This window comes from Myotis daubentonii, chromosome 17 (genome assembly GCF_963259705.1).
Source record: "Myotis daubentonii chromosome 17, mMyoDau2.1, whole genome shotgun sequence".
Classification (NCBI taxonomy): domain Eukaryota; kingdom Metazoa; phylum Chordata; class Mammalia; order Chiroptera; family Vespertilionidae; genus Myotis; species Myotis daubentonii.
The window spans coordinates 7,538,999-7,552,476 of record NC_081856.1 but is presented as its reverse complement, the minus strand read 5'-3'; the positions used below and the strand labels follow the sequence as shown (position 1 = coordinate 7,552,476).

Below are 13,478 nucleotides of genomic sequence, written 5' to 3'. Positions count from 1 at the left end.
GATGATCTAACACCCAAAATCCAACTTTCAACTAACAATTAAAATATGCCTCTTGAGGAAAGAGAAAAGCAGAAGTATACTCCTTCCAGCATTTAACATTCTAAGGTTTTCTGAGAAATTCATGCATATCCAATCTATATTAAAAATATGTAATATTGTTTAGAGGTCCTTGGAAGTGCAATAAATGAGTATTTTTGCCAAAGGAAGATTTAAGGGATTAAAAAAAAGTTTCTTCCATGCAAGCTTCGTTTCAAGCCCAGCCAAAGTAAAACACAGAAAAACGCCCCGAAGGAAGTTTACAATTTAGCTTTTTATATAAGCATCTATAAAAACATATGTTTGTGATTTATTTGTTTTATTTTTTATGATATAAAACAGGTTCACAGATCTAAATGCTCCATCACCAGAAATCTGACCTGTGACTATTATCATTTAATTGGTCAGGTTGTAAGAACATGCTGAGCAGCTAAGACCAAGGCATCCCGCCAGATTCTAGAAAGGCATAAATGAATAAGAAATACAGCGATTAATCATGAAAAGTAAACAGTACCAGACATTAGCCTAAATCACATATTCCAACAAACACTAAGGCAAGCCTTTTTTAAACCTTCATCATTAGCAACACAAACTTAATCACCTTGGTTACATACTGCACTGCATAAGAAACAAAAGGTTATTTCTTAGGGGTCTAGTCATCTAGTTAGTTAGAAGGTAAGATACATTTGTTCACTCACACATATGCAAATTAAATATTTTTTAGAAAAACTTGTTTATGTATAATATTTAGGCGAAACTGGTGTGATCCTTAGCTTTCTGTGTACTTACTGCATTTTGAATAAACAGAGTCAATGCATTTCTGTGACTGAGAAACAAAGATGGTAAAAAAGAAAAATGAGACCAAGAAAGAACCATTCATTCCAATGAAAAAAGGAATGAATACAAGATTTAAAGATGGATACAGGTATATGTCTACATCCTTCTAACACTGAGTTTTTCTTACTTTAAAGCCACATTTTCCAATTTTTAATTCACATACCTGACTGAGAAAAGTACTGAATATGTGTTTCCGTTAGCGGTACAGAGTACTATCTTAAGTGAGACAGCAGAGGCCATGCGGTGCCTACTATACACTCATCCGGTATGGTTAGGAGAGCTGTGGGAATTCACCAACTCAATAATGGGAAGTCAGTTAACAGAGAGAAAGGTGATATCAGTATTAAAGCATTATTTGTATGTGAAGCCTTAAAAGTATCAATAATCTTTTAAAACAACTAATTCTCCAGACCCACCTAACACACAGACAAGAGGAGTATTCCCCACTCTGTTCAGAATCCACACTGAAACTTATCTGAATGAGCTTGACCCTGGTTGGCAGCAAGCCAGCAATCTTCGTCACCGAATGACTTAACAGAACAGTGTGTTCTTGGCAGGAGCACAAAAAAAGGTGTTGAAATCTACACTAAAAAAATCTCAGCTTACATTTTTAAATCCATTTTTAAATGTAATGATAAAAGATACTTACATATGATAAGCGATTTTTAGTATTTGGTATGTTGATTTCAGATAATTTTCTTTTATCCTTACTGCAAATGGAGTCCATTTGGGGTCCCTTTCAATACTTCCTGAACAATCACTGGAACCCTTCCCCAAATACAATGAATCCACACTCTGGCCATTCTCCTGTACCTCCTCCTCTAACAATATACCCGAAAAATTCCAGAACACCCTGAGCTGGCATTTTAGAGACAGCAAGTAAAGCCAGAAGTAATGTACTAACTCACTCCCATAGGGAGCCATGGAGGAAAACAGGGGCCACAGCTCAGTTCTCTCAGGCAATGCAGTAAGAATAGGTAAAAGGTAGTAAATTTACATCACTAGCCACACAGGTTATGTTAATTAATCTGCAAAGTAAAATGCAAACAAGAAGACAGGTAAGAGGGAATTTGGCCAAGAGCCTATACAATTTATTTCAGAGAAAATATTAGTCTTTTGCTTTCGTTTTTGCCATCCTCCTTTTATGCTACTCCAAAATGCCATCGTTGGTATAACATTAGTTTATCCTCACCATTCGCTGAAACAGTTTTTCTCTTTAGCCTTCCGGTCCTCAGCCAAACACTTTTCCAGTTACTTGAGTCAGCACCTTTTCTTCAAACCCTTCCATAAAGTATTATCGTTTACCATATTCTGTATTCCAACTTGGGTTCCTCCAACCACCTGATTTATTTAAATGTGTACAGAGTAAAATTCACTCTTCGGGGAGTACAGTTCTGTACGTTGCAACAAATGCAAAAAGTTGTGTCTCCATTGCCACAATACAGAGTTCCCTTACTCTAAAAACTCACATTGCCCCTTTGTAGTTAATCCTGTAGCCCAGCCACTGTCCACCACTGTTTTAGCATTATGACAGAATTGTAACATCCTTGGTCCTGTCTTCTTTCACTTAGCAAAAGGAATTTAAGATTTATCCACATTGTTGCGTGGAGTGTGTTTTCTTTTTATTATGCACTGAGAGTATTTCCTTGTGTGAATACATCCATTCAACAGCTGAAGGACATCTGGGTTAATTCCAGTTTGGGGAGGCTATGAGCAAGGCTGCTATGAAATCTCAAGCTCAAGTTTTTATGAGAACCTACATTTTCAGTTGACCTGGCTAAGTACTTAGAATTGAGACTGTTGGATTGTACGGTTAAGTATATCCTTAACACTTGTGTGTATGTTTATTTTACTGAAATATATTTAACATATAACTTTGTATAAATTTAAAATACACATGTTAATTTGCTATCTATATATATATATAAAGCCAGTGTCCGTGATGACCAGGACGACCAAATGACTGGTCACCATGAGGTGCATTGAGCACCTCTCAGTCCCTCCCCCGAGGCCCACAGGCTCCGATCCCAGCAAGGCGGGCGGCAGGTGGGTGGGGCAAGCAGCAGTGGGCGGCTGGGCGGTGCTGCAAGCATGGCGGGGCAGCAGGCAGCTGGGCAGCAAATGCAGCAAGCAGCGCCGGGTGGGTGGGCGGGGCTGCGAGTGTGGCAGGGTACCTCGCACGATTTTGCACACTGGGCCTCTAGTATTTATAAATTGTCATATAATTGCCACTGTAGCAACAGCACTTCTATGTTAGGTTGTTTTATCCAAAAAATAATTGCCAGGATCAATGTTGAGAACCTTCTTCCGTATGTTTTCTTCAAGAAGTTTTATGGTATTAGGTCTTTGATCCATTCTGCATTCATTTTTGTGAGTGGTATAAGATATGGGTCCAATTTCATGTTTTTGCAAGTGGTTATCCACTTTTCCCAGCACCATCTGTGAAAGAGGCAATTCTTTTCCAAAAGGTGCTCTTGGCTCCATTGTTGAATATTAGTTGACTGTATAAGTGGGAATTTATTTCTGGGCTTTCTATTCTGTTTTATTGGTGTCTGCCTATTTTTATGCTAATATAGTGTTTTAAGCACTATACAATCACTGCACAGTTTGAAATCATGAAGTGTGGAGCCTCTGGCTTTGTTCTTCCATATTAGGACTGCTTTGACTGTTTGAGATCTCTAGTGTTTCATCAAAATTCCAGGATTTTTTTTTTCTATTTCTGTGAAGAATGCCAATACACATTTGATAGGGGTTGTGTTGCATCCATAAATGGCTTTGGGTAGTATTGACATTTTTACAATATTAATTTTTCTGATTCCTGAACTTGGGGTGTCCTTCCATTTGTTTGTGCCTTCGTTGATTTCTTTGAACAAAGTCTTGCCATTTTTTGTTGTACAGTTCTTTCATTCCCTTGGCTCAATTTATTCCTAGATCTTTTATTGTTTTTGATGCTATTTTAAATGAGATGGTTTTATTTCTTTTGAAGGTGTTTTATTATTAGTGTATAGAAATTCAACTGTCTTCCGTATGTTGATTTTATATCCCTTACTGAACCAACTTTACTGAATTTGTTGATCAGTTACAATGTTTTTAATGGAGTCTTTGTGATTTTTCTATATACAAAATCCTATCATCTGCAAATAATGAGAATTTCACTTCTTCCATTTCGATTTGGATACCTTTTATTTTCTTGCCTTGCCTAATTACTCTAGTTAAGACTTCCAATATCACATCGAATAACATTGGTAACAGTGGGTGTTTTGTCTTTTTCCTAATCTTAGAAGAAAAGCTTTCCATTTTTGACTATACAGTATTAGCTGTGGGTTTGTTATATATAGCCTTTATGATGTTGAAGTATGTTCCTTTTGAGGGTTTTCATCATGAAAAAATATTATATTTCGTGAAAAGTTTTTTTTCCATCTATTAAAATGACCATGTGATTTTTATCCTTTATTCTATTAGTGTAATGTATCACATTTACTCATTTGTGTATGTCAAACCATCCTTACATCCCAGGAATAAATCCAACTTGCTCGTGGCATATAATCCTTTTAATGTGTTCTTCAATTTGGTTTCTTAATATTTGGTTGAGAATTTTTGCATCTATGCTTATGAGAGACTGGTTTATAATTTCCAATCCTTATAGTGTCCTTCTCTGGCGTGGTATCAAGGTAATGCTGATCTCGTAAGTTTGGAAGTATTCCTTCCTCTGCAATATCTAGCAAGAGTTTAAGAAGGTTTGGCCCTAATTCTACCAAACACTAATTCAGTGGTTCTCAACCTTCTGGCCCTTTAAATACAGTTCCTCATGTTGTGACCCAGACATAAAATTATTTTCACTGCTACTTCATAACTGTAATGTTGCTACTGTTATGAATCGTAATGTAAATAACTGATATGCAGGATGGTCTTAGGCGACCCCTGTGAAAGGGTCGTTCGAACGCCAAAGGGGTCGTGACCCACAGGTTGAGAACTGCTGCAATAATTAATATTTGGCTGAATTAACCAGTGAAGCCATCTAGCCCTGGGATTTTGGAGATTGGTTAGTTTTTTATTATTGACTGAATCTTTTTACTTGTTATTGGTCTATTCAGATTTTCTATTTCCTCCTGATTCAGTCTAGGTAGGCTGTGTGTTCCTAGGAATTTGTCTATTTCTTCTAGGTAATCTTTTTTGTTATGTAATAGTACTGTTTTGCCTGATACACAGATGACTAGTCCACTTTCTCTTTATTCCTGTTTGCATGGAGTATCTTTTTCTATCCCTTCACTTTGAGCCCGTGTGTTTCTTTAGAGCTGAAATGTATCTCTTGTAGGCAACAAATATAGTTCTTTTTTTTTGTTTTTATCCATCCAGCTACTCTGCTTCATCTAACCGGTAAATTTAATCTATTTACATTTAGAGTGATTGCTGATATGTAAGGCCTGACTACTACTATCTTACTGTTTGCTTGCTGGTTTGTGTTTTTTTACAATTTTGCTTTCTGTTGTTTTGTTTACATATACATTTTTATCTTTAACCATTTTGTGGAGTAGGGTATGTACATAGCCATATAAACAGACTGGAGCAGATGTCTATATTCCATTTGTGTAGATTTTTATTTTATTTTATTTTATTTATTTATTTTTTTTTATATATTTTATTTATTTTTTACAGAGAGGAAGGGAGAGAGATAGAGAGCCAGAAACATCAATGAGAGAGAAACATCGATCAGCTGCCTCCTGCACTTCCCCCACTGGGGAAATGCCCGCAACCCAGGTACATGCCCTTGACCGGAATCGAACCTGGGACCTTTCAGTCCGCAGGCCGACGCTCTATCCACTGAGCCAAACCGGTTTTGGCTATTTGTGTAGATTTTTATACTTGGATTCTAAAACTGAGAACAATAAGATTAAATGCAAATTCAGAAGAAAAAAAAAAAAGTCCAGTTTGACTTCTTGAAACCTTGAACAAAAAAATCTAGCAGCACATAAAAAATTTTTACAAAATGTTTCAGCATTCTTTTCTCTTTTCCCATAAAAAAAACAAACGAAAATAAAGCGTAGCACCATAAATGTGGCAAGAAAATAGCCATTCTTATTCTTTATCTTATTATTCCTTTCTTGTAACAAAATAGCACTTGGACTCAGCAGTCTTAACCATCATCTTTATGTACCACTGAACTTAAACTGAAGAGAGCCCCACTGATAAAATACTGTAGCCTACAGACCCACCACCAAAATGAGGAACACGGTTCTGTACTTCATAGGTGAAAACTTGGTGTTTGGGAATAAAACCTGACTCTTGACTTGAAAGCTTCAAGTGCATTTTTGAACGCTTCAAAATAACTTTTTTTGGCCTTCTGGAAAAATAAATAAAAACACCCTCTGGAATCCATATTACAGTTTTTGGCCATTTCCATAATAAGCTGCATTAAAAGAGCTTGGTGCGCTATTTGTTCCACAAGAACGTCATTCTGTTAAGGTTCCGGATAAAAACACCATAAAATAAAATATTTAGCAGTTTCTACAAATACAAGGTCTGAATGGTCAGACAAAAATCTTTATCATCCCATCAACTCAACATACCAAAATGTCTGATTTTTTGCTCATATTTCTGCATAAACAATTCTGATTTATCTTCATCTTATGTCTCTTTTCATTTATCTTGATTAATAAAACATTAAAAACAACCTTACTAATGACATATGCATCCCACAGACACATTCCCCCGTCCTAGAACCTCTCCTTTGTACCCCGTTCTCCTGCTGTCTCGGTTCTGATAGGCTGTTGGTGCTTCGGCATGTTCCTGATCCAAGAACTCAGAGCCATGTAGTGCTAAGTCCGAGTTTTAATGAGATTCCATGTGCACGCCACAGGCTCTTCACGAACTTTGTTTCTGGCAAGCCACTTCAAATCCATGGCTACACATCTGGGTGCCGCCGCCCAGCAGTTGTGGGCATCGGGGAGAAATGGGGAACGTGTCCAAGTCACTCTCCTCCTCAGCCTCCCTCTCTGTCCAAGGGAGGCTCCAAGGTCCTGGCAGCGGCCCTGGCTCCTCAATGACTGGCTTTGCCAGGACCTACAACCCTCACTGCCAGTGGACATGGCATGAGTCACTTTCTAGTTGCTTGGTACTGCCATTCCCCCCTCCCCATTTCTGCCTCCCTTTGTAAACCGCTGTTTTTCCTATTAGTATATTCTGTCTCCCCCTCAACAAACACCCCCCTGTCCCTGCTTTTTTAAATCTTTATTAATCTACTCTAGATTTTTGCTTTTGGTTAGCATGAGGCTTACATAAAACATGTCATAGATAAGACAGTCATTTTATGCTTAGCGCAACTTATCTTAATTCACCAATAGAGGCTCCAATCTCTTACTCCTCCCCTTTTATATTTTTGATGTCACAATTTACCTCTTTTTATGCTGTATTTGTTAACAAATTATTGTACCTATAGTTATTTTTAGCAATTCTACCGCTATGCTACGATAGAATTGGAGTTTTCTAAAGCTGTCTTTTTCACCTGTATCAGGGGACTGTATACTTTAGTATGTGTTCATGTTGATGAGTGACTTTCTGATTCTGCTTGAAGAACTTTCAGCATTCCTTGCAAGGCAAGTCTCAGTTTTAATTTGTCGGGGAAGGTCTTTATTTCTCTTTCATATCTAAAGGATAATGTATTCAGTAGTCAATTTTTATCTTTCAGCACTTTGTCACTCCACTCTCTCTGGGGCTGCAGGGTTTCTGCTGAGATATCAGTTAAAAGCCTAATAGGGATTCCTTTGTAGGTTCCATTCTTTTTTCATCTCCTGGCTGCCTTTAATATTCCTCTTAATGTTTTATTTTTGATAGTTTTATTATGATATGTCTTGGAGAAGATCTTTTTTAAAAATGTATTCTTTATTGATTTTAGAGAGAGAGAAAGGGATAGTGATAGAGAGAGAGAAACATTGATAAGAGAGAAACATCAATCTACTGCCTCCTACACACCTCTCACTGGAGATCAAGCCTGTAACCCAGGCATGTGCCCTGGCCGGGAATCAAACCGGTAACCTCTTGGTTCATGGATTGACACTCAGCTCTACCAGCCAGGAGAGATCTTTTGGCATTGAGATAGGTTTAACTTTTAATTTCTTGAACTTGAATGTCTAAGTCTTCTCCCCAGCTTGGGAAGTTTTCAGCTGTTATTCTTTCTTTAATTCCCTGCCCCATCTCCTCTTCTTTTCCTTCTGGAACCCTGATTATTCAGATGGTTTCCCTTTTGAATGAGTCCCAAAGTCATAGAGGCTTCTTCACTCACTTTCATTCCCTTCTCTTTGTTCTATTCTGTGTTACTATCAAATTCTTATTCTCTAACTCATTTATTCAACCTTTCACCTGCTCTACTCGACTACCAATGCTTTCTATTGCATTCTTTATCTCATTCATTGACTTCTTCACCTCCAGAGTTTCTACTTGGTTCATTTTTATGGTTTCTATTATACGGTATAAAGAGTTCATTCTGTTCATATATGTTTTTCTTAATCTCACTGAACTGCCTTTCTGTGTTTTCTTGTTGCTCACTGAATTTCTTCAATACAGCTATTTTGCATTCTTTATCAGCCAGACTGTAGTACTGTCTGTCTTTGGGCTCAGTTGGGGAATCATTGATACCTTTTGGTAATGGCGCATTTCCTTGATTTTTTTTAAGTTCCTTGTATTTTTGTATTGCTGCTTTCACATTTGAAGTATACTTACTGGTTCAGATGGGGTACAGCTCCTAGGTGTTGCTTCTCCAGGGTTTTCTAGGTTATCATGGATCAGGGATTATCATGTATTATTATAGATCATGCTCCACTCTTCTTGCTCCCTCTTGTGGCAGAAATCTTAACCTTTGTGTTTTCTCCTGCTCTTGTAGCTCACATACTGGCTACAAGAAAACTCCTGTTTTCCAGAAGGCAGTCTGCAGCTCAAGTCTGTGGTTTCTTCCTTTCCCACAGATCCTGGTAAACAAATGGAGTCAACCCACAGATTGTGTGTGTGTTGAGGGGGGGGGGGGGCGGGGGTATTGGGAGCAATGCCACTTGGGGCATTGGGAGTGTCTGCGACTTGGAGGGGACATCCTCATGCAGAGTCTTCACAGAGCTGTGGACAGAATTCCTGCTGAAGTCCTGAAGCAGACAGCAAGGACCACATTCCTTTATGTGCTCTGATATTCCAACGTGGTTCCTTCCCTCTCTTCTCCCTACCCCTAGTCATGAAGGTCACACCTCAGAAATCAGGGTGCTGAGGTAGAGAAATTGATTTCTCCAGCCACACCATGCACAACTGGGATAGCCAGGCACGTAATGTTTTCCATTTCATGGGGGAGGTCACCACTGCTGTTGCCAGAGAGCTTCCTCCACGCAGTGTCACTGGGGTAGGGGGAGGGTAGAGTCCCTACTCTCTGCATCCAAACTCGTCTCTATACCACTCAGATGCTGTGCTGTAATGTTCCCTCAAACATGAAACTTCTACGAATTCTTCTCACCTGTGAGTATCTGCCCAGGTCAGCACTCACCAGGTGTTTTTCCCTAATAGGGCGATTGAGAGTGAGGCCTGTTCATGACCCCCTTAGATGGATCTGCAGTCTTGTTTATTTTCAGACACAGGTGTGCTAGAAAACTTCCCCATCCCTTGTTTAGGGTGCTGGAGGCATTTTTATTCATGAATCAATATCTAGTTACTTGTTTTAAAAAGGCAAGAGAAAGAAGGACGGCTTCTGCAGCTTTGGTGCTGACGCCAATCATCAGTACATCCTTAACTCTCTAAGGCAGTGGTTCTCAATCTTGGCTCACATTAGAATCACCTGGGAACCTTTTCAAAATCCTGATTTCTGGGCCTCATCCTCCGGAAATTCTATTTCTTTGTTACTAATGTTGTGGCCCCACCCCATAACAAAGAAACAGAATTTCCAGAGGATGAGGCCCAGAAATCAGGATTTTAAAAAGACTCCCAGGTGATTCTAATGTGCAGCCAAGGTTGAGAACCACTGCTCTAAGAACTACCAAACTGTTTTCCAAAGTATGCATTCCATTCTGCATCCCCAAAAGCAATGTTTGAGCACTCCAGTTACTCCTCATTCTCAGCAGCATTCAATGTCAAGTTTTTGTTGTTTTTCGGTCATTCTAATAGGTATGTAGTGGCAGGTATATTTTACAAATTGGAACACCACACATGTGGATCTAAACTCCTACCTTCTCATGGAGAATCAGAAGTTTAGATAACACTGTACTAACATTCCTTTAAGGCATCAACTGGTTAGAACTATTGTTACTTGTACATGAACATATTCTCTCCATTATATCACAGCCCCTACCACTCCAAATTACCTTTACCAGTGTGGCTTCACATATTCAGGTTACCGGCCTGATCTGTAGAGCCACCTGAGTTTGGTGCGCCACACCCAGCCCTATCCCCAAACACTGCAATCAGCATCCTCACATCCCTTCACAATTTTGCCCCAGCCACCTGTATGCTGTCACTTCCGGTCTTCTCCACACTAGAGTCCTGTATTCCAGCTTACAATGATTCTTAAACATACCTCTTTCATCCTAGCTCTTTCCTATTTTATGAAATATTACTCAGCCTTCAAAATCCAACTCAGTTTCCTCTCTGAACTCACCTAATTTTCTTCACATTGCTTTTAATAATAAAAGAACAAATATATGACACGAAAATTGTTTATCAAATGTTACAATACTGCTTTCAAATTTAAACTTTCATTTAAGCAAGCAATCCTCAACCATATGACGTGGGACGTGGTTAACAGTAGAAAAAAAATGTTAAGATACAGTCATTAATAATACAGTTGCAAGCTTTACATCTGTCCCTTTAGAAACTAGAGCAGATTCACATCGCTTTCTCAGTAGCAAAGTCAGGAGTGAATTATTAGCTAGTACCAGAAATGCACATAACCCTGACAGTATGACACAAATTATACTAAACTAGGGGCCCGGTGCACGAAATTCGTGCACTGGGTGTGTGTGGGGAGGGGAGTGTCCCTCAGCCCAGCCTGCCCCCTCTCACATACTGGGAGCCCTCAGGCGTTGACCCCCATCACCCTCCAATCGCAGGATCGGCCCCTTGCCCAGGCCTGATGCCTCGGCCAGAGGCGTAGACCCCCATCACCCTCCGATCGCCTGATCGGCCCCTTGCCCAGGCCTGACGCCTCTGCCAGAGGTGTCAGGCTTGGACAGGGGACCCCCATCTCTCCCTGATCACTGGCTATGGCCCCCACCCAGGCCTGAGGCCTCTGGCCCAGGAATCATGCCTGGGCAGGGGGCCCCCATCTCCCTCTGATCGCTTGCTCCACCCCCCGCCCAAGGCTGACGCCTCTGACCCAGGATTTAGGCCTGGGCAAGGGGACCATCATATCCCCCCAATCCCCGGCTCCGCCCCCCACCCAGGCCTGATGCCTCGGCCAGAGGAGTTGACCCTCATCACCCTCCGATCACCAATCACCGGATCGGCCCCTTGACCAGGCCCGAGGCCTCTGGCAGAGGTGTCAGGCCTGGGCAGGGGACCCCCAGCTCCCCGCGGTTGCAGGCTCCGCCCCTGCCCCTGCAGGATGCCTCTGGCTGAGGCGTTCGGCCCGGGCAGCGGGGACCCGCAGCTGCAGCGGCCCCGCGATTGTGGGCTCCGCTTTAGGCCCAGGCAAGGGACCCCTAGCTCCCGGGACTGCCAGCTTCGACCATGCCCAGCTCCCATCGCTGGCTCCACCCCTACTTCCTGCTATCACTGGCCAGGGCAGCAAAGGCGCCTGATTCTCCGATCATGGCTGGGGGGCAGGGCAAAGGCGGACCTGGGGCCGCCTTTGCCCTGCCCCCCAGCTCTTAGCTCCCCCCTGGGTTTCTGATCACTGTCAGTGGCAGGGGGCTTCTTCCTGCTTTCCCTTTCGCCTCCCTGCATTGTGCCTACATATGCAAATTAACCGCCATCTTGTTGGCAGTTAACTGCCAATCATAGTTGGCAGTTAATTTGCATATAGCCCTGATTAGCCAATGAAAAGGGTATCGTCGTACGCCAATTACCATTTTTCTCTTTTATTAGATAGGATGTAATCCTTCATACGTGGCAAATGAGTAAAAAAAAAAAAAAAAATGATTTAGAACCACCAATTTCAGCCATTAAACTGTGAAATATTTAGATAAGTAACCCTTTTCAGCTCAGTTTCTTCTTAGGAAATCTGTAAATTATCTGTTATAATTTATTTACCTTTCTTCATACAAATTTTATTATTTATGATGGAGATAATAGCAAAGTTACTGGATTGTTATTAAGAAAAAAACAAACAATATACATGAAATGACCTTACTAGAGGGTCTGTGACAGGTTAAATACATAAGAAATGTCCTATATTTTCTTTTTCCTTCCATGTCATTAATTTATTGATTCAGTCAATATTTCAGTGATGGCGAACCTATGACACGCGTGTCAGAGGTGACACGTGAACTCATTTTTTTGGTTGATTTTTCTTTGTTAAATGGCATTTAAATATATAAAATAAATATCAAAAATATAAGTCTTTGTTTTACTATGGTTGCAAATATCAAAAAATTTCTATATGTGACACGGCACCAGAGTTAAGTTAGGGTTTTTCAAAATGCTGACATGCTGAGCTCAAAAGGTTCGCCATCACTGCAATATCTAGTGAGTATTTACCACATGCCAACCTCTGTGATAAGTATTGGAAATAAATCAAAGCTCAGACTAAGAAAATGCAACTCTCAGAATACTTGAGCCAAAAACAGTAGAGATAAAAAGACAACCTTTATTTTCCTATTTGCTTCTTTGCTTCTTTAATTTTAATACCATCATCAAATTTTTATCCCAAAAACCAATGTAAAGTTACTCCATAGTCTCAAATACTAGTATTAAGTAATTTTTAAGCTGGGGAGAAAAAAAGCAAAGACCAAACTAAACAATGAACAAAACAATGCGACAATCTTCAAAATTTTTCCTAGGTAAAAAGTTAACATGGATAATATAGCATCCACTTAATTAGACATAATATAAATTTACTAGTACAATAAAGTTAAGACAGCTAGGTAATGACCTTGGAGTGTGTATATCTTACCCCAATTTCCAATCCAACAGAACCTTAGATAAAAATGAGAAATGTTATTTTACAAATTACCTATATATTCTGAAAGATCTGCTCAAAAATGTGACCAGTCTGGCTTTAAGAACATGCAACAAGTATGTCCACAATTACTATGTTAGCACAGTACAGACTAAGAGCAGAAAGGAAAATCAGCCAAGGTAGATTAGATATCTGCACTAAAGAGAGTAAATAACGAAATACCAGTGGTCATAAGAAAGGGAGTTTACAATATATACCAAAAGCTAGCTTTGAAAATATAAAATCTGGCCCTGGCCAGGTGGATCAGTTGGCTGAAATGTCCTGTGCACCAAAAGGTTACAGGTTTGATTCCCAGTCAAGGCACCTACCTAGGTTGCGTCTTTTACCCTGGGGGGGGGGGGACGGGGGGGGGGACGGGGGGGGCAGTGGCGGGGAGGGGTGTGTATTCAAAAGGGAACTAATCTCAATGTTATCTCTCACATCAATGTTTCTCTCTTTCTCTCTCTCTAAAAATCAATATAAA

The 13,478-nt window shown here is 40.1% G+C and overlaps 1 protein-coding gene and 1 pseudogene across 7 annotated transcripts in view; both read right to left on the bottom strand.

Annotated features, from left to right (window-relative positions):
* SPIDR (scaffold protein involved in DNA repair) overlaps positions 1 to 13,478 on the bottom strand; it is a 285,105-nt gene that overhangs the window by 239,097 nt on the left and 32,530 nt on the right. The gene's annotated exons all lie outside the window — the stretch shown is intronic.
* On the bottom strand, positions 6,037 to 8,316 carry LOC132220064 (hsp90 co-chaperone Cdc37-like 1; annotated as a pseudogene).